The 21,425-nt window shown below is 45.5% G+C and overlaps 1 long non-coding RNA gene across 1 annotated transcript in view; it reads left to right on the top strand.

Annotated features, from left to right (window-relative positions):
• The window catches only part of LOC134949108 (uncharacterized), a 174,817-nt gene that overhangs the window by 146,055 nt on the left and 7,337 nt on the right, over nt 1-21,425 (top strand). The window contains exon 3 of the long non-coding RNA XR_010183100.1: nt 14,925-15,080. This is a non-coding gene — a long non-coding RNA (uncharacterized LOC134949108). The remainder of the gene's footprint in view (nt 1-14,924; nt 15,081-21,425) is intronic.

The raw sequence follows: 21,425 nt of genomic DNA, 5'->3' as shown, positions 1-21,425 counted from the left end.
GCAAGGCGATTTTAGCAGAGTTACACACGCTAAGCCGCCGCCTACTGGGAGTGAATCTTAGCTTCTTAAAATTGCGACCGATGTATTCGCAATATTGCGATTACAAACTACTTAGCAGTTTCAGAGTAGCTTCAGACTTACTCGGCATCTGCGATCAGTTCAGTGCTTGTCGTTCCTGGTTTGACGTCATAAACACACCCAGCGTTCGCCCAGACACTCCTCCGTTTCTCCGGCCACTCCTGCGTTTTTTCCGGAAACGGTAGCGTTTTTAACCACACGCCCCTGAAACGCCGTGTTTCCGCCCAGTAACACCCATTTCCTGTCAATCACATTACGATCGCCGGAGCGAAGAAAAAGCCGTGAGTAAAAATACTATCTTCATTGTTAAATTACTTGGCGCAGTCGCAGTGCGAATATTGCGCATGCGTACTAAGCGGAATTTCACTGCGATGCGATGAAATATACCGAGCGAACGACTCGGAATGAGGGCCCATGTGCACTGCAGGGGGGCAGATATAACATGTGCAGAGAGAGTTAGATTTGGGTGGGGTGTGTTCAAACTGAAATCTAAATTGCAGTGTTAAAATAAAGCAGCCAGTATTTACCCTGCACAGAAACAATGTAACCCACCCAAATCTAACTCTCTGCACATGTTATATCTGCCCCCCTGCAGTGCACATGGTTTTGCCCATTAGCTAACAAATTTGCTGCTGCAATCAGATCTAAATTAGTCCCTATAAACGCTGTCCAACCAAAATGCATTATACCTCACTGAGAGACTTTCACATCCTTACTACAAGTTCTACACTGTAAGTCAATCTACTATAACATATTAAGACTAGGTGATTCATTGCACCCTACGGGCGCTCTTCACACCGTCGTAAGGGGCTTCGCCCCTGTAACCTCGACATAAAGGTGAAGGGGTAGAATAGTAGTTGTATAATGTATTGTGGTGGAATGTGGCTTTTGGTGTTGGTGAAATTTTGCTTGGCAAAAGGCAATGTGATGGTGAATGGTGTGTAGGGCGTTGTGAGTGGGTGAATAGTGTATGCAGGGTACGATGTAGAGAATGTAGGTGGAAATGAGATGTGCACTAAAAAGCTTTGGTTAGGCAAAGTATGTGAAGGTATGTTGTACATTTGAAAGACTTGATTGAAAACAAATTTTTTTGTAAAGTGACGGTGTTATGTGCGGCAGGAGGTGTGAGCTGTGGAGGGGGGTAGCGGAGGCAGCGTATGGCAGTGCGGGTGGGTCCCGGTCTGCGGGTGTTATGTGCAGCAGGAGGTGTGAGCTGTGGACGGGGGTAGCGGAGGCAGCGTGTGGCAGTGCGGGTGGGTCCCGGTCTGCAAGTGTTATGTGCGGCAGGAGGTGTGAGCTGTGGAGGGGGGTAGCGGAGGCAGCGCATGGCAGTGCGGGTGGGTCCCGGTCTGCGGGTGTTATGTGCGGCAGGAGGTGTGAGCTGTGGAGGGGGGTAGCGGAGGCAGCGTGTGGCAGTGCGGGTGGGTCCCGGTCTGTGGGTGTTATGTGCGGCTGGAGGTGTGAGCTGTGGAGGGGGGTAGCGGAGGGAGCATGTGGCAGTGCGGGTGGGTCCCGGTCTGCGGGTGTTATGTGCGGCAGGAGGTGTAAGCTGTGGAGGGGGGTAGCGGAGGCAGCGTGTGGCAGTGCGGGTGGGTCCCGGTCTGCGGGTGTTATGTGTGCCAGGAGGTGTGAGCTGTGGAGGGGGTAGCGGAGGCAGCGTGTGGCAGTGCAGGTGGGTCCCGGTCTGCGGGTGTTATGTGTACCAGAAGGTGTGAGCTGTGGAGGGGGTAGTGGAGGCAGCGTGTGGTGGTGGGGCAGGCTCCCAGGCCGCGGGTCTTATGTGCGGTGGGAGGTGGGAGCTGTGGAGGGGGTTGGGGAGGCAGCGTGTGGCGGTGCGGCGGCCTTTGGGGGGTAGCAGTTTTTGTGTGCGGGTGGAGGGGGAAGCTGTGGAGTGGGGTAGCGGAGGCAGAGTGTGGCGGTGCGGGTGGCTCTCGGGTAGCGGGTGTTATGTGCGGCAGGAGGTGTGAGCTGCGGCGGGGGGTAGCGGAGGCAGCGTGCGGTGGTGCGGGTGGGTCCGTTTCTGCAGGTGTTATGTGCGGGAGGAGGGGGAAGCTTTGGAGGGGGGTAGCGGAGGCAGCGTGTGGGGTGCGTGAGGCTCCCGGCCAGCGGGTGTTAGATGCGGCAGGAGGGGGGAGCTGTGGAGGGGGGTCGCGGAGGCAGCGTGCGGGGTGCGTGTGGCTCCTAGGTAGCGGATCTTCTGTGTGGCCGGATGGGGAAGCTGTGGAGGGGGGTAGCGAAGGCAGCGCGTGGGGTGCAGGTGGCTCCCAGCCAGCGGGTGTTAAATGCGGCAGGAGAGGTAAGCTGTGGAGGGGGGTCGCAGAGGCGGGGTGCGGGCGGGTCCCGGCCAGTGGGTGTTAGAAGCGGCAGCAGGGGGAAGGTGTGGAGGGGTTTGTGGAGGCAGCGTGCGGGGTGCGGGCGGGTCCCGGCCAGCGGGTGTTAGATGCGGCAGGAGGGGAAAGCTGTGGAGGGGTTTGTGAAGGCAGCGTGCAGGGTGCGGGAGTCTTTCGGCCAGCGGGTGTTAGATGCGGCAGCAGGTGGAAGGTGCGGAGGCAGCGTGCGGGGTGCGGGCGTCTCTCGGCCAGCGGGTGTTAGATGTGGCAGGAGGGGGAAGGTGTGGAGGGGGGTCGCGGAGGCAGCGTGCGTGGTGCGGGCGGCTCCCGGCCAGCGGGTGTTAAATGCGGCAGCAGGGGGAAGGTGTGGAGGGGTTTGTGGAGGCAGCATGCGGGCGTCTCTCGGCCAGCGGGTGTTAGATGTGGCAGGAGGGGTAAGCTGTGGAGGGGGGTCGCGGAGGCAGCGTGCGGGGTGCGGGTGGCTCCCGGCCAGCGGGTGTTAGATGCGGCAAGAGGGGTAAGCTGTGGAGGGGGGTCGCGGAGGCAGCGTGCGGGGTGCGGGTGGGTCTCGGCCAGCTGGTGTTAGATGCGGCAGGAGGGGGTAGCTGTGGAGAGGGGTCGTGGAGGCAGCATGCGGGGTGCGGGCGGGTCCCGGCCAGCGGGTGTTAGATGCGGCAGGAGGGAGTAGCTGTGGAGGGGGGTCGCGGAGGCAGCTTGCGGGGTGCGGGCAGGTCCCGGCCAGCGGGTGTTAGATACGGCAGCAGGGGGAAGGTGTGGAGGGGTTTTGTGGAGGCAGCGTGTTTGGTGCGGGTGGCTCCCGGGCAGCGGGGATTATGTGCGGCAGGAGAGGGTAGCTGTGGAGGGGGGTCGCGGAGGCAGCGTGCGGGGTGCGGGCGGGTCCCGGCCAGCGGGTGTTAGATGCGGCAGGAGGGGGTAGCTGTGGAGGGGGGTCGCGGAGGCAGCGTGCGGGGTGCGGGCGGCTCCCGGACAGTGGGTGTTAGATGCGGCAGGAGGCGATAGCTGTGGAGGGGGGTCGCGGAGGCAGCGTGCGGGGTGCGGGCGGGTCCCGGCCAGCGGGTGTTAGATGCGGCAGCAGGGGGAAGGTGTGGAGGGGTTTTGTGGAGGCAGCATGCGGGCGGCTCCCGGCCAGCGGGTGTTAGATGCGGCAGGAGGGGGTAGCTGTGGAGGGGGGTCGCGGAGGCAGCGTGCGGGGTGCGGGTGGCTCCCGGCCAGTGGGTGTTAGATGCGGCAGCAGGGGGAAGGTGTGGAGGGGTTTGTGGAGGCAGCGTGTTTGGTGTGGGTGGCTCCCGGGCAGCGGGTGTTATGTGCGGCAGGAAGGGGGAGATGTGGAGGGGGGTTGAGGAGGCAGTGTGTGGCAAGGGGGGGGGGGGGTGCGGGCTGCTGCCGCCCAGCGTATGATGTGTGCGGCTGTGGGTGGGGGGTGTGGACGGGGTGTTGCGGTAGCGGTCTGTGGGGGTGCGGGGCAGTGGGTGTAAGTTGGCAGGCTGTTAGGCAAGGAGGGTTTGGTGCGTGAGGGGTGTGTGGTACCGTGCATGGTGGGGCGTCCGTCCAGTGTTGGTTGCCTCTAATGCTGGATTGTGAGCCTGTCCTCCTGGACACTGGTCAGAAGCACGTGACTCCGGCCAGGGCTGTGACTCCACCCAGCGTTACGGCCAGGCACAAAGTCACAGACTTGGGCTAATATATAGGAGATATGGGGCCAAATGTAACAGAGCGAGAGTTTCAAAAAGTGAAAGATTTGGTAAGGTTTTGCAGTTTTTTTAAAGTGGCAATCATTTACACAGCAAGATCAACCTGGTTTTGCAGTGTAAATGATTTCCACTTTAAAAAGAAATTAAAAACCTTACCAAATCTCTCACTTTCTGAAACTCTCACTCTATTACATTTGGCTCATTGACACTTCTGAATCTGTAAAAGCACTAGTGTGAAAAGTGCCTCTGTGCCACTTCCACTAAAGGTAATCTATCATTGAGATACATAAAATAGTTCATGTACAACTAAATACAATTGGGCTTTGCACTAACTTTGGGGAGAGTGCACAGTTAATATGATATATATTATATTGATCTGTTATGATTTGACTTCTCAACTTTTGGCTCAGGAGGCAGTTGGTGGTCTAGCACCCTTATGTGCATATAATGCAATTTGACTGTGGAATAAATATAGTGAAAAATAACTATGAATAGGAATGGTACAAAACGTTGATGATAGAAATGGTAGTATAACTTATTTTTTTATGGAATAAAAGTTGTACCCAAGGCCTACCATACCATCCCTTTAAACCCGCGCTTCCATCCCCATCTAATGGTTTATTTAGTTTGGGATTTTTTCTTCCATAACCTGCAGATGTCTCTTTTATTCTCCATGAAGTGTTGAGCCTATAAGTAGAGTGACCTCTGGCTCATACGAGAACCAAGCCAAAGACAGCTATCATTGGATCCCTTTCAATAACGCTGATATTGCAAATGAAAGCCAACATTGCCAGAGCGTCCTTCAGTAAATTGTTGCATTCTGTAAAGAGTAGCTCTCCAAGCATTGCACCGCCCAGGAACGAATGGAAAAGCAAGCATAAATGCCTACGGACAGTTTGAGCATAGTGGTAGGACCTGCATGGATCCTTGGGGACCAAGAACTACAAAAATTTTTATGCAAGCGACAGTGGGACTAAAGGCTTCTGGATGCAGCCTGGTATAGGCATCATACCTATGATATGTGTGTGAAATATCTTCCAGTTTACCACTAAAGGCTACCGCCATAGAGACTGTCGTAAAACTACAGATAGTGTTGCAATTAACACTGCTTGGTTAAGAGACTGAGATGTGTTTATTCAAGAAAACAGGAATTTGGTACTTACCGATAATTCCCTTTCTTCGAGGCCATAGGGGACACTGGAGTACTCTCACGATTGGAAAATAGGTGGTGTCAGATAGGAGCCGACACTTTAAATTTTCTGAGTATGACAGGCTCCTCCCCCTCTATTTCCCCCCAGACACCAGTCTTAGAAAGGTGCCCCAGAGGAGTCGGAGACTAGGCAATCTCCCAAGAGGAAGGAAGCATGAGAAGACAGAAAAGGTTCCGAAGAGGGGAACTCCCTAGTCCAGCCACCCAGACACAGACATACTGTAACAGGAAAGCAGCGCTGGGCGGGCGTCCAGTGTCCCCTATGGCCTTGGAGAAAGGGAATTATCGGTAAGTACCAAATTCCTGTTTTCTCCTCCAAACCATAGGGGACACTGGAGTCCTCTCATGATTGGGATGTCCCAAAGTTACTCCCGTGGGTGGGAGAGCACTGAGACCCGTGTAACACCACGCGACCAAAGCGAGATGCAGAAGCGCAAAAATGTTGACCCTGTAAAACCGAATGAAAGTGTGCAAGGCAGACCAAGTGGCCACCCGGCACAATTGAGCAAGGGAGACCCCACGGGCAGCCGCATAGGAATGGCCCACCGAGTATGTAGAATGAGCAGAAATTGACTCAGGAGGCCGCTGCGAAGCAGACAGATACGCCTGACAGTCAGTTGGATCCAATGGGCTAAGGACTGTTCGGAAGCAGGCCAACCCCGTTTTGATGCGTCATACAACACAAAAAGTACATCAGTCTTGCGGAGAGAAGCCGTTCAGTCCACATAGGCGCGCAAGGGGCGCACCACATCCAGGGAACCAGAATCACCTGACAACGCTGGAACCACAATGGGCTGGTTGATGTGGATCGCGGAAACAACTTTTGGTAAAAAGTCCGGACAAGTTCGCAGTTCCACTCTGTCCTCGTGAAATATCAAGTATTTCGACTTGCAAGACAGGGTGCTGAGATCCGAAACCCGTCGCGCTGATGCCAATGTAAGTAACAAGACCGTCTTGTTAAGAGCAAACCGGCGATGGAAAAAACCGACAAGGCCGAAATCTGGACCTTAAGGAAACCCAGCCGAAGTCCCGCCAACAGACCTGCTTGTGGGAAGCGCAAGAGACAGGACAAGCTGAACAGTGTAGTAGGTAAAAGACGTGTTTCACACCAGGAGACATAGGACTTCCAGATGCGATGGCAATGTGCAGAAGTTACCTGGCTCGCAGCATGGTTGGAACGACTACACGCTTGATGCCTCGTCTCCTTAACAGTGTCGTTTCACCAGTAACGCCGTTAAACAAAGCTGTTTTAAGTTTTGGAAGATGAATGGTCCTTGCTGGAGGAGATCTTCTCGAAATGGAAGTCGCTATGACTCGTCTGCTAGAAGCATTCGCATACCCGAATACCATGCTCTGAGAGGCCAGTCCAGAGCAATGAGAATCACTGAGACGTCCTCTCGCTTTATGCGTTCGAGGACCCTTGGCAGAAGTGGTAAGGGTGGAAACAGATACATCATTCAGAATCTGGATCTCTTGACCTGGAACAATATCTCGGAAGTTTCTTGTTAAGCCTGGATGCCATCAAATCGATTTCGGGCAGGCCTCTCCCCTGGATGTAGGTCTTGGCGACTAAGATAATCTGCTTCTCAGTTGTCGACACTGGGGATGAAGACAGCAGACAGTCCTATCGCATATTTTTCCACCCAAAGAAGAATGTGGCGGATCTCTCTCATGGCCATTTGGCTTCTTGCTCCTCCCTGGCGATTTATGTATGCCACCGCTGTGGCGTTGCCTGATTGAACGCAGATCGCCTTTCCTCTGAGAAGAGAATCCGCTTGACTTAAAGTGTTTGCAACTGCTCAAAGTTCTAGGACATTGATTGAGAGTTGTGCTTCCTGGTTTGTCCATCGCCCCTGATACTGGCGGTCTAGGACCACTGCTCCTCAGCCCCTGAGGCTGGCATCCATTGTTAGCAGGGTCCAGTCCAGGATTCCGAATCGACGGCCCTGCTGAAGATGGCTGGACTGTAGCCACCAGTGGGGAGACAGTCTTGTCTCAGATGACAGGCACACCAGTCGATGCATGTGTAGGTGAGAGCCCGTCCACTGGGACAACAGGTCTAGCTGGAAAGTCCAGGAATGGAAACGGCCAAAGTGCAGGGCCTCTAAGGAGACTACCATCTTCCCCAGGAGGCGGATACACAGGTGAACTGACACCTTGCAAGGGCCAAGTACTTGTCTTGCCAGCTGTTGAATGGAGTGTATCTTGTCCTGAGGTAGATACACCTTCTATTGAGTAGTGTCCAAGATCAGGCCCAGGAACAAGAGGCGTTGTGACGGGGTTAATTGTGACTTTTTGAAGTTTATAATCCTACCGTGATGCAGTAAGAACTCATAGGCCTGATAAACATTGCGGAAAAGCTGCTTTGGTGAAGGCGCTTTTAGGAGAAGGTTGTCTAAGTAGGGGATGACCGTAATCCCCTGCACCCGAAGTTCTCCCGCCATGACCGCCATGATTTTGGTGAAGTCTCTGGGTGCAGAAGATGGACCGAATGAAAAGGCCCTGAATTAGTATTGGTCTTCCTGCACTGCGAACCGCAGAAAAGTCTGATGCGGCAGCCAGATGGGGACATGTAAGTATGTGTCTTTTATGTCCAGCGACACCAGGAATTCCTGTGGTTCCAGGCCAGCAATGACCGACTGAATGGATTCCATTTTGAATTTGTTGTAAAGGAGATACAGCGGTGGGCGGATGCCCTCTTATTGCTGAAGTCTCCTTCGGGTGTGCGGCGTTTCGGCCACAGACCCGTAATGCTAGCTGCAAGCAGCTGCAGTGGGTCCCCGGGACAGTGGTCCCAGTGGCCGAAGGCTTTGGGTGCGCTGCAGGCAGAGCCGCCAAGCCCCCTCCCAGAGCTCCCGCGTCGCAGGCAAACAGCTGGCAACACTGTCTGCCTGTGCTCAGTGTTGGAAAAAATAAAAGATAAAGAAAAGTCTCTCATGAGAGACTAAGCCCAGGGTACCGACTCCCTCGGGCACAATCTAAGACTGGTGTCTGGGGGAGGAGCCTGTCATACTTAGAAAATTTAAAGTGCCAGCTCCTATCTGACACCACCTATTTTCCAATCGTGAGAGGACTCCAGTGTCCCCTATGGTCTGGAGAAGAAAGATTTGATTTATTTTGAATAGCACAACAGCCTTTGGTAGAGACACCTTTATATAGCCAGTAGAACTTACCTGTTCCTTTGACCAGCACATTCATTCCTGTCTATGGAAGATTAGTATTTCCAGGCTTTTGTCAAAAACTAAAAATGACCATGGGTGGGATGTAGTAAAAGGAAAAAGCTGTAAACTCCCGTTTACCACATTTTCCTAATGTACTAAGCCCCTGCTGGCAGGTCAGCGCCGCGGCGGGGTTTGCCAGCTTTTGTGGCGATACCCCAAAGAAGCCTATGGGCTTCTCTCCGCAGTGCTGTGTGAGGGATCCGATCGGATCCCTCCCAGCATGCACAGACTGACTACCAGGGCCCAATGCGCAGACTCCCCCTGCACATGCGCAGACTGACTATCGGGCCCGAATCCCGGAAGTTAGGTAGCCGCTGCGCATCGCGGAGGACAGCTCTTATTGGAAGATCTGTCCTCCGCAATGCTGATTGCATATGTATGTACATTTGTGATCAGCATCGTGGCGCTGGGCGGTGATGTGCATTAGTACATCTCGCCCCATGTGAGGTAGTTAAGTTATATTTTTTTGCACATTTATTATTACGTTTCTTATATAGCGCAGCATATTCCGTTGCGTTTAAACACATTTGGCATAATTGTGTGCCATTGATCCAGTGTAGCTGTCGCCACGTTTCATTGCACACAACATGTGACTTTTATTACATTTCCAACAACTTCTTTTTGCTGTTAATTTTTGTTCTTTTACCTGTTAATAAAACTACCTTTCTTTTCTGTATATATTGAAGTGTTGAAATATGATGTATGCGATAATGGAATGTTACCACTTAGAATATATGTAAGAGAAAGCAACCATCACTCAGACATAGAGGCAGGGCCAGATTAGCAATGGGGCGGATGGAGCTCCAGCTCCAGGCCTCCACATAAAAATAGGCCCATCAACATGGCAGCATGATGATCACTAACCACTAGCTGGCCACAATGTCAGCAATAATTCATAACTTTTAAGATTGCATTTCTATTTTTTTTCACAAAATTATACAATATTTTATATTTTTACATATTTAGAGAGACATTGGAGCTGATAATGTTGGGGGTACACGCCCACATGTCTCTAGCCACACCCACACAGCACTGATCACACCTCTTCCATTTCTAATAATAGGCCCTTGAATATTTTCAGCTCCAGGCCCATGTGGCCCTTAATCCGGCCCTGCATAGGGGGCTTCTTATCTTGCATCACCCTGGTGCAGTTTAGAAGCAATAGTTCCTAGACAATGGAAATACTCTGAACTTTTATCTGTGACTTTCCATTTTGTTTAGTTTTTTTAACTGTAATTCCCTACCTGCGAAGCGTAGACCACTATTATTTAACTCTTATTTCAAATGTATGGATCAGTAAATAATCATTCTACCCTATACCTAATTTTCTGATGCCAAAAGAGACATTGATCATATCGACAATATGTGTCTAATTTCAAGGTGGGAATAATCATGCAAACACTTTTTTTTTTAATCTAAAAAAAAATAGCATTTTACCCCAAATTACCCTTGGTTCAAACAGCACTATGTAGATCTCGAACAAAGGAGCTGTGTTTGCTGATTGGGCCTAACCAGGGCCCTGTACGCTTGTGTTATAAAGCAACAACATTGTTTGAAAATGTATTCTGAATTTAAAAAAAAAAATCTCGGAGCCAATTTAACCAAGAATTTTATATACTTTATTAAAAGATCAAAAAATAAACAACAATATAGAAGTAACATACTAAAATGAGTAGCATTATGCACATTTCTAAAGCACATACAAGCACTACAGCAATATAATTTGGCTATAAAGAAAGAAATTGAAAACATACATCCTGTTGGTAACAGTTGAGGGAATGATTTTCTTTATTACATTCTAGAGCTTAGAAACTGATCTGAATTGTCAGAGTTTGTTTTATTTATATATTTTGAAATCCAAGGCTGTAAGTCAAAGTAGCCTGTTCTGTTACATGGTGAGTGCGCCAGGGCACACACATTATCCATGTCACTGAAAAGAGCCAGGGCTTGCTCAATAGAAGGAGAAAAGCAGGTAGAGTACTTTGTTAACCAATTTTCTCCTTATATACTGTAAGGCCTTTGGGTGATCTAGAAAAAACTGCGGACAAACCCACCTAGTACCAATTTTTTTTTTTTTTTACTTTATTTGTCTACTAATCTAATTATATCACATGCTGTTAGCATACTGATCTTATTGTTGATACGTCCAAAGCTAGTCATATTTAGAATGCAATACAACATATACATATATAAACGTTGCTATTTATATGACCTGCAAATATTTGCACGTCTGACCTAAAGGAATTTGTGAACTTGATGGGCTTGTGAGCAGTCAAATAATTTATAGCCTTGAGATACCGCCCTCTGACACAGCAGATATGAAACAATATAACACTACTAATCATTATGTTTTTACAGTTGCTCATTTTATAGTTGAAATCACATGATTTACCTGTATCAAAACCTTGTGTATATATTGAAGCATTATAGAATTTTCCCTATAATTATTGTTAGTCATCCCCTCATCTGCTAGAATACAAAGAGCCATGGCAACAAAATGTGCTGGCCCCTATCGTTATGTTAGAGCTGTTTTGCGTGTACAAAACGTCTGTCAGGTTATTTGATATTGTTCTGTGTGACAAAAACAAATTGAAATAAAGAAAAATTAAACTAAAGAATAAAATCAATTGAAGCTGTATTTTCACATACGTGTGGTTTCCGCTACTTCTGAAGCAGAATTAGACATTATTTGAACATGGAGAGAGACGTAGTGAAGACCGCTAGTAACTGAAAAGGGGGCTGCTTCTAAATGCATACATTTATAATAGTGCAAAACGATTGTCATGTGGTGCGGGAATAAATGCAATTGGTCACAACTGCATATATATATATCTATCAAGTTAATATAAAGGAAATGCTTGTTTTATGTAAATCTTAAGAAAAAAATAAAAAATAAAATAAGTGCTAGACCATAACCCCATGTATGGTCAAAGAAAAAAAAATTAAATATACATTCCAGACTGAACAACAAATGCAATTTAAAAAAATAATCAAAAATCAATTTGCATAGATTTTGTAGTGCTCATTTAAAGAAAGCTGCCAGCCATTTTTGTGTGGTTTGGAATGATGGGCAAATTGTTCAGCTGAGGCCAGCTCAAAGTTAAGTTTGCCCGCTCAATGCACATAGTAGGGACAGTTTTGGGGGATTAACTGATATACTAATATTCGCAGCCACATATAGCATTGTGAATATAGAATGCCTACAAAATGGCTGTGCCCACTATGTGTAGGAAATAGGAATGCTTTATTTAGTTTCTGCCAACAAAAAATATCAAAAGTACAACTCTTTGGGTAAATCCCTCAAATGAGCAAATAATGGAAACAGACTCAAAGGGGTATATTTACTAAGATTCGTAATTTTCGAAAATAGGTCAAAGTTCAATCACGAATGACATCGGCAGTGTAAAACTGCAACTTTTTGAATGGATTACGACTAATTTACTAAGCTGTCGTATTCGTGTTTTTCTTTGCTTCCGATGTCGATGTCATTCGTGTTTTTTTACCTAATTTAACGGCAGTGATTAGCAAAACACTGCCGTTTTTTTTTACAATCAATCTCGGCCGGATTTGTGTGATCCGTGCTGGGGTTTTTTTTGTTTTTTTTTTAAAGTAAACAATGTAATTTTTAAAAAAAAAATGCGTGGGGTCCCCCCTCCTAAGCATAACCAGCCTCGGGCTCTTTGAGCCAATCCTGGTTGCAGAAATATGTGGAAAAAAATGACAGGGGTTCCCCCATATTTAAGCAACCAGCATCGGGCTCTGCGCCTGGTCCTGGTCCCAAAAATACGGGGGACAAAAAGAGTAGGGGTCCCCCGTATTTTTAAAACCAGCACCGGGCTCCACTAGCTGGACAGATAATGCCACAGCCGGGGGTCACTTTTATATAGTGCCCTGCGGCCGTGGCATCAAAAATCCAACTAGTCACCCCTGGCCGGGGTACCCTGGGGGAGTGGGGACCCCCTCAATCAAGGGGTCCCCCCCCAGCCACCCAAGGGCCAGGGGTGAAGCCCGAGGCTGTCCCCCCCCATCCAATGGGCTGCGGATGGGAGGGCTGATAGCCTTTGTTGTAAAATAAAAGATATTGTTTTTAGTAGCAGTACTACAAGTCCCAGCAAGCCTCCCCCGCATGCTGGTACTTGGAGAACCACAAGTACCAGCATGCGGCGGAAAAACTGGCCCGCTGGTACCTGTAGTACTATTACTAAAAAAATACCCAAAAAAACACAAGACACACACACCGTGAAAGTATAATTTTATTACATACACACATTCATACATACTTACCTTAAGTTCCCACGCAGGTCGGTCCTCTTGTCCAGTAGAATCCAAGGGGTACCTGTTGAAAAAATTATACTCACGAGATCCAGTGGTCCAGGCTCCTCGGCAAATCCAGGGTTAATCCACGTACTTGAATAAAATAAAAAAACGCTGTCACGACCACGAACTGAAAGGTGACCCATGTTTGCACATGGGTCACCTTGCCCCGAATGCCAGAAACCCTCTTTGCCTTCTGGCTAAGTGGGTTTCTTCAGCCAATCAGGGAGTGCCACGTTGTAGCACTCTCCTGATCAGCTGTGTGCTCCTGTCTTCACTGACAGGCAGCACGCGGCAGTGTTACAATGTAGCGCCTATGCGCTACATTGTAACCAATGATGGGAACTTTCTGCCCTGCGGTTGACCTAAAGTGACGTCACCGCTGAGCAGAAAGTTCCCATCATTGGTTACAATGTAGCGCATAGGCGCTACATTGTAACACTGCCGCGTGCTGCCTGTCAGTGAAGACAGGAGCACACAGCTGATCAGGAGAGTGCTACAACGTGGCACTCCCTGATTGGCTGAAGAAACCCACTTAGCCAGAAGGCAAAGTGGGTTTCTGGCATTCGGGGCAAGGTGACCCATGTGCAAACATGGGTCACCTTTCAGTTCGTGGTCGTGACAGCGTTTTTTTATTTTATTCAAGTACGTGGATTAACCCTGGATTTGCCGAGGAGCCTGGACCACTGGATCTCGTGAGTATAATTTTTTCAACAGGTACCCCTTGGATTCTACTGGACAAGAGGACCGACCTGCGTGGGAACTTAAGGTAAGTATGTATGTATGTGTGTATGTAATAAAATTATACTTTCACGGTGTGTGTGTCTTGTGTTTTTTTGGGTATTTTTTTAGTGGTAGTACTACAGGTACCAGCGGGCCCGTTTTTCCGCCGCATGCTGGTACTTGTGGTTCTCCAAGTACAAGCATGCGGGGGAGGCTTGCTGGGACTTGTAGTACTGCTACTAAAAACAATATCTTTTATTTTACAACAAAGGCTATCAGCCCTCCCATCCGCAGCCCATTGGATGGGGGGGGACAGCCTCGGGCTTCACCCCTGGCCCTTGGGTGGCTGGGGGGGGGGGACCCCTTGATTGAAGGGGTCCCCACTCCCCCAGGGTACCCCGGCCAGGGGTGACTAGTTGGATTTTTGATGCCACGGCCGCAGGGCGCTATATAAAAGTGACCCCCGGCTGTGGCATTATCTGTCCAGCTAGTGGAGCCCGGTGCTGGTTTTAAAAATACGGGGGACCCCTACTCTTTTTGTCCCCCGTATTTTTGGGACCAGGACCAGGCGCAGAGCCCGATGCTGGTTGCTTAAATATGGGGGAACCCCTGTCATTTTTTTCCCCATATTTCTGCAACCAGGATCGGCTCAAAGAGCCCGAGGCTGGTTATGCTTAGGAGGGGGGACCCCACGCAATTTTTTTTGGAAAAAAAAAGCACTTTCCAACCCCTTCCCACTGATATACATGCACGGATCTCATGGATCCCTGCATGCATCTCAAATCACGAATAAAAAAAGCAGGTCTGTTTTTTTTTAGGACTTTTTTACGAATTGTAATTTTTCACGGCAGTGTTTTGGGTTTTTTTGCTTTGCACTTCTTAGTAAATGACCGAGATTCATACTTAAACAGGCGTAATTTGACCGATGGTGTATTCATTCGTAATTTTTTACCTGAACTAGAAAAAAATTACGAATGCCCTCATCACTGCCGTGATTAGTGTTTAGTAAATGACCGAGATTGACCGAGATGACACTTTGATGAAAAAACGGCATCTCGGTCAAAATCGGGAGCTTAGTAAATATACCCCAAACTCTGCTGTGTGATTGGCTGGTCACACTGAATCAATCTTCAAGCTTGTAATATTAGGCAAAATGTACTTCTCCAGCTAATGGGGCTACCGGCAGACAAAATTAATGCTTAAATAAAAGAATAGGTTAAAAAAAAAAATGAAAATGTTTGAAAATAACTTGTAGATTTACAGCTCACAGGCAAATTCCATTTTTTTATGGATAAGACAGCAGCATTAATTAAAGGCTTGCTAACGGTCTTCACAGGTCTACTCTACAATATCAGGAATTAAAGCATACAGTGAAAAGATATCCTTATTATGGAGAAGAGAGCTACATTCTTATGTACAGTACACAGCACAATTTTGGCCATAATCTGGGGCACCTTCGCAGTGGAGCTGGAATCCACCAACTAAGGAGCAGGTATGAAATCCTCATATTCCCACTTATAGGAGTAGCAATACTATACATTCAATTTTATTTTTGGCAAATTGATTGAAAGCACATAGGTACTGCATAATACCTCACAATTTTTTAAGACTATTTTTTTCGTTGATATTCTTAGTTGTTATCTTGTAGTAAGGGGTAGGATGAACATACTGGGAGCACAGTTTTTGTTACTTGTTGCTAGAGTGGCAGAGACACACATGTATATTATGATTACTTGACTTTCCAACCAGAAAAAAATGGTTCTCTGAAGGCATTAAATGCTCCAATGATGAGACGGAACCAAACGGTTTAGCTTTAATAGTTGAAATGTGACAGGGACAATATATTTCATTGACAATGTGAGGAGCATTTAAGTAATTTTTGATTGCTGAATAACCACAGTGCTCTAGAACACGTGTTCTGCCAACTTGTGACCTATAGATGACCCTTCCCCAGAATAAGGATACCAAGTTCTCTGCATGCCCTATGCTGCAAATTGGAGTTTACCAGTGCTGCATATTAAGCTATGGCAACCTACAAAGCTTTTGCAACAGCAAAGCAACATTATGCATTTTGGATTTTTTTTTTTCATTTTTATATAGCAAAATGCCTTCTCTTCAAAGCCTTATTTATACCTCTCTCTTTTACAAACTTTTCCTGTATTTTTTTTTTTACGGACTTTTATATTCAAAATATGTTCCTAGGTTTTTTTTTTCTTTTTACATTTTTATTTATTTTTTTCCATTCTTGGACTATGTACATAAGTGCAAAAGAGGTGTGTCTCACACATTCGTACACTAACTGAATCAGTTTAACTGCAGCATATTTGTATCTTCAACACTGTTGAAGCAGCATTTCATGTTCAGGGAGAGAAAAAAAAAAAGACAGACAGACAGACCCTATCCCGTCCCGCAGCCTCCGACCACGGACAGTATGAAGCAGTACACAGTTTATAACAATACAACGTTCATAGCATATAATGGTCTCTTCAAATGAACTATAAACAGACATGAATCCCTGCACTATCTTAACTCCCAGAATGGTTTTACATTATCAGCCAATATTTTGAGCTAGTCTTCAGAATACTTGGTAAGAGGAATGAATAGATGAGTAGTTTAGCAGCAGCAAGAGTGACAAAGTTACAAAGTTTGCAGGGATTAAATATTTTCCCTGTACTCAAGCAGTTGCTGGGCTTTGTGGGGGAGATTGATCAAATCTTGGAGAGAGATAACGTGGAAATAGATAAAAGTACTAACCAATCAGCTCCTGTCATTTTTCAAACACAGCCTACAAAACAACAGTTAGAGGGCATGATGTAATAAAGTGAAAATGTAGCCAAAACCTTGAAAACTCCCATCTTGCAGACTTTGGCTGCATTTTCCATATGTACTAAACCCTGCATCCTGGGGCTTAATTGTGATGGGTAATGCCAGATTTTGCTGCCATTACCCTATAGAAGCCGATGTGCTTCTTGCCACATTACCCCTGAGAGGGATCCAATAGACCCCTCCCAGCATCCCCTACGTTCATCTGCACATGCGCAGAGGAACCCCTGGGGTTGTAACCCAGAAGTCCCGACATCGCAAATGACAGCCGTTACCGGGAGAGCTGTCCTTTGTGTTACTAATTGCATATGTTAGTACATAAGGGATTAGTAGACTTGCGGTAAGTGCTGGGATGTACATTGTGGAAGCGATGCTTAGTACATCCCACCCAGATTCTGATAGGTTGGTACTGTAGCCCTCTCCAAGCTTTGATAGGTTTTTCCCGCTGCCCATTGTTATGACTGAACAGTTTGGAATTCTGCATCCAAATGACTTCCTTATAGGATACTGGACATTAACTGTGTGAAATATTGGCCAGGATGCATATATACTTATCAATGCACCAGCCATTCTGAAGAAATCCCCCTTGCTATTTCTTTATTCTGTAATCTCTAATGTCAAGGCTTCTGAGAGTACTGCTAGACCACAGCTAGATAACCAGTGTTCTCCAGCCAGTGTGACACTAATTCCTAGCACCTCTGGACATCTAGCTCCCCAGCAGCTGGACAGCGGCAGGTTGTCTAATCGTGCTCTAGACCCTAAAGTGAATTATAAAGCTAAATAATAAGATAATTCATTCATGTATATTTTATACTGCAGCATATGTTGTCTAGGGCTAGGGAGAGAGAAGTTATTAACATGAAATGCAGCATTGAGGTCATTCCACATTAAATGTACAGACTTTGCTTATATAAATTAGTATTAAAATATCCCAGCAATTTACTTTCCTTCTTTGTATTGTTTGTAGGCAGAACTAGTTTTCAAAATGAATATGTAAGCTTGTGAGCCAATGACATGAAATGGATTTAAGGCCTGTGAAAAGTCACCTTATTCTCTTTTCTTCAAATACTGTGGAATAACCAGAACCACACAATGACTTAGACAATGTTTAGACCTGACTTCTTTTGTACCTATTAAGCACACCGCAAACAGGTCTCAATGAGAAATCGTAACATTATCACAAATTAGAAATGACATCTAGACCTCTCTAGAAGTCACAGGAGCACACATCCAATGGCAATGATGGGATTCGTAGCATAAAAAAGCTAATAAAGTTGAAGTAAAGCCACAGATCCATCTGGATCCTTTTATGAAGCCTGATAAAACATGCATATATCTGACCATATAACGGTGGCTATAAAAAAGGATTACTGGTAATTGGTGACAATGCTGCAACTTTTTTTACCTTAATTGGTCTAAGTGGGCTCTGTGGAGGAATCCCTGCATTGTACCCACCCTGGTAATGTATTTACATACCCAGTAGTTCCTTAGATGGGTTACTCTTATCAGCTATATTACAGCCTGTCTTGCCAGCCATCGGCCCTACAACAAACAGTTTTACTCTTGGTGAGGACTTGTAAGTTGAAATAAAGAGAGCGATAGGTTTCCTAGGAATTAAAAAAAACACCACTTCCAAGGATGACGGAACATTCCAACCTATCGCTCTTCAAAAACTTGAGCAATATAGAGACTTCATTTTCCCTTAGCAACAGCAACACATCAGAATCCTTTGGTGTAGCTGATGAACTTCAAAGTCATAGAAGCACAAATCTGACATAAACCTCTTGATTATTTTTCCTCCCTAAATGCCCAAAGTTTATAATATATGAGAGTTTGCACTGTATCACATTGTCCTCCTATAGATGTGAGAGGCGGTAACCACCATGCTGGAGAGTACACTGCCATGGCGGCCATCATCCATTTGATTATATGTAGTGTGTGATAAGTCACCGCCATTGATTTGCTCAGAGTTTTCCTTTACAGTATTAGCCATTAGTATTTCTGCTTATTTTTGAATAGTTTAACACCTCAATGTATTACTGTATATTACTAGACATGGGTGAGTGTATTAAGGCTAGTCCTATGTCTAAGGAATGACAGAGTGGAGTAACATATAGGGATACACTTTGTTCTAGTGATGTTCCCTATTCTCTCCCAATCCTTTTTTAACAAATAACTCAAGCAACTGAGAAGTAATATTCAAAGTTATAAATAAGGGCAATTAAGGCATTAGAATATATTATACATTTTAAGCTCAGTCAGCACATAAACATTTATAGTATTGATCACTAGAGTTTGTGGAGGCCTAGTCAATTAGCCAAGAGGTCCGGTAATATCATCGAGTTATGTTTCCAGATTATGCTGACTTTGCTCATTTTTGCATCACCATAATAGGTGGTAATAATGCAGAAGGCTACTATGGAGACTCACGAATAATAGAATCCGCTCCATGTTATACAGTAATTCTAAAATGCTAAGATTTTTGCTTTACTTACAAATATTGTATAGAAGCCTTTATTTATTTAAACAGAAGGCCTAAGGATGCGTAGGCAGTATTATGTACCTGGTGGCAGAGCAATGGCTTAATGTTAATGTGTACCCATCTATGTTTTTTAGTTGTCAGCCACCAATTTATTCATGGACAGCTTGGGAGCGGGATTCAATTAGCTGCAAGGTTCTGTTGAAACCTTGTGGGTTCATACATTGCAGAATTTGTAAGAAGTCCGTATTGTAGATCGAACCAGGTTCCAGTGGAACCTCACAATTAATAAAATTTGCTCTTTGGAGGGGTGAGGTATTGTTTAGTGGGATGGACAATTAATATAATACACATTCACAATGACCAAGGGTAGTACAAACTCTTATGTATGCTACTGTCTAAGCGCACTGGTAAAGACTGGTCAGCATTATCTAGTATTGATTATATGGGTTCTGTCCGATGGTATAGTATTTCACCGATCTGCTCATGGCTATATTGTTGTGACTATTCACTAAATACCAATGATGCCAGTTAATAACATCACCTTTAGGTTTCAGGCCAATGACAGCACAATTACCGAATTACAAATAAGATTCAATAGCTGCTTTCACCAACCATGTGACATATAAGGACATATTTGAAAACAGACAAATCCACCAAGATAAATTACCCAATGAGCCTGGTGTTTTTGATTTGGCCAAAGACTACCGCAGAAGTAGGAATCCCATGGTTGTTGTAGAACTGCATGTCCCAGATGGCCTCAACAAACAAGACTCTACAGTATACGGTGGGATCTCTAATTTGGTTACAATGTGGTAATTTATAGGATGTCTCAGCCTACAGTTTATAGGATAAACACAAAGTCACAATGTACATTTTCTAATGGAACAAGAGTCTTAGGGAAAGGTAAATTGTGTATTTATTTAACAGTAGCGAACTGTACTGTTATTAACCTCATACTGATATACCACGTAAATTGCTATGTGAAAATGATCACAAATAATGTATACAAAAGGTAGACATGTTGTACTTGTTGTCGCAACAACAACTTAATATAACTATGTAACAATGAATCTATCATTGTAGGCATTTACATCCACAGATGATCTTATTCTTAAACTGTTTATGATGCAATATAGATAGAAACTGTAATCTACATCATGCTTCGGTATGGACATGGCAAAAATATATCTAATTTAAGTACGATATGTGTATTAAAAATTTACCTAGCTTCAGTCCTTCAAATTCATTAGTTACAGGTACTAGAAAATCTCAAACTAATTATAATGAAACAGAAATTCTTTAAAAGAGAGTGTATGTGATATGAATTCCGTCACATTCATGACCAACAGTAATGCAGTTGTATATTTATATATTTTGTATATTTACACTAAAATAAAGATAATAGTTAAAATGATCCACATAGTCACCACAATCTGTGCTAAATAGAACAGCTTATTCATGAAATTGAAGATGAGCACAAATTGTAGCAACAATGCCTTGAAAGTGATAAATCGATTCTAAAATTGTATAAATAGGTCCCCCCCCCCCCTTTCCCACTTTTCTAGCAGTACTTTATGGGCTTCTGTTTTTAGTGTTTACAGAATATTGTTTTAGGTTTTCTTTAGGTTGTTATTTTTAAGCAATACTGATTTGTCTTCTCCTAGTTTACGCGGGCCATACAACAACGCTGCGATTCCCCAATCTGATTCGCTGATCAAAAATAGAAATCGGTAGCCAACGATGATTAGTGATCCATCGGGAAGCCCGGGAAACTCTGCACATTAAAAATCCCTGATCCCGATAATTTTGTGGTCGAAATCTACATATTGGGGGAAAACCAACATGTAGGATCACCCCCGACTCCCCAACCCCAGGAAATTGGGGAATTTCAGATGTATTGGCCTAATTAGGGTCAGAAATAAGTTCTCTACGTAAGTGTATCTTATTCTTTATCTGCTTGCTACAAGTCTTTATAGTACTGCCCAGAAAAAGTTTTTAGGCGAGGGCAAAAATATTTGAGTTTCAGGCAGTGATTTATATTGCCATTGCCTTTAAAGGTAAATTGGTTTTATACTAGATGTAGCTAAATATGCTTTGGACTCAGATATTTCTGGTGGGATCTAATAAATGGGTAGAAGTATTATTTTATTAATAAATCTGAAATGATCACAGTATGGCTAACACAAACAGGTTATATAGTTCAAGGCTTTTTTGGACCGATCAATGAATCCAAAGGCCAATGCACATGGACACTTAATTTGCATCTCATCTCCATCCTATTTTTGACAACTGAAATGACCACTAGTGGTGAAAAGCACATAACTGTCCTCAGGGGAAGAAAAGAGGACACGCTCTGCTTTCCCTTGTCCTTGCTCTGTCATCAGATTTTTAAAGTGGGCTGTGTTAGTAAGATTTCCATGTTCCTCTCCTCTGTCAGAAATGTGTCCAACATGATTTTTTTTGTAGACCTCACTGGGCTTTTGTCCCTCCTGGAGGTGTTACATATCATTCTTATAGAAACACCAAATCGTG

This window comes from Pseudophryne corroboree, chromosome 8 (assembly GCF_028390025.1).
Source record: "Pseudophryne corroboree isolate aPseCor3 chromosome 8, aPseCor3.hap2, whole genome shotgun sequence".
Classification (NCBI taxonomy): Eukaryota; Metazoa; Chordata; class Amphibia; order Anura; family Myobatrachidae; genus Pseudophryne; species Pseudophryne corroboree.
Note: the sequence above shows the minus strand (reverse complement) of the source record. Positions and strands in the feature narration are given on the sequence as shown.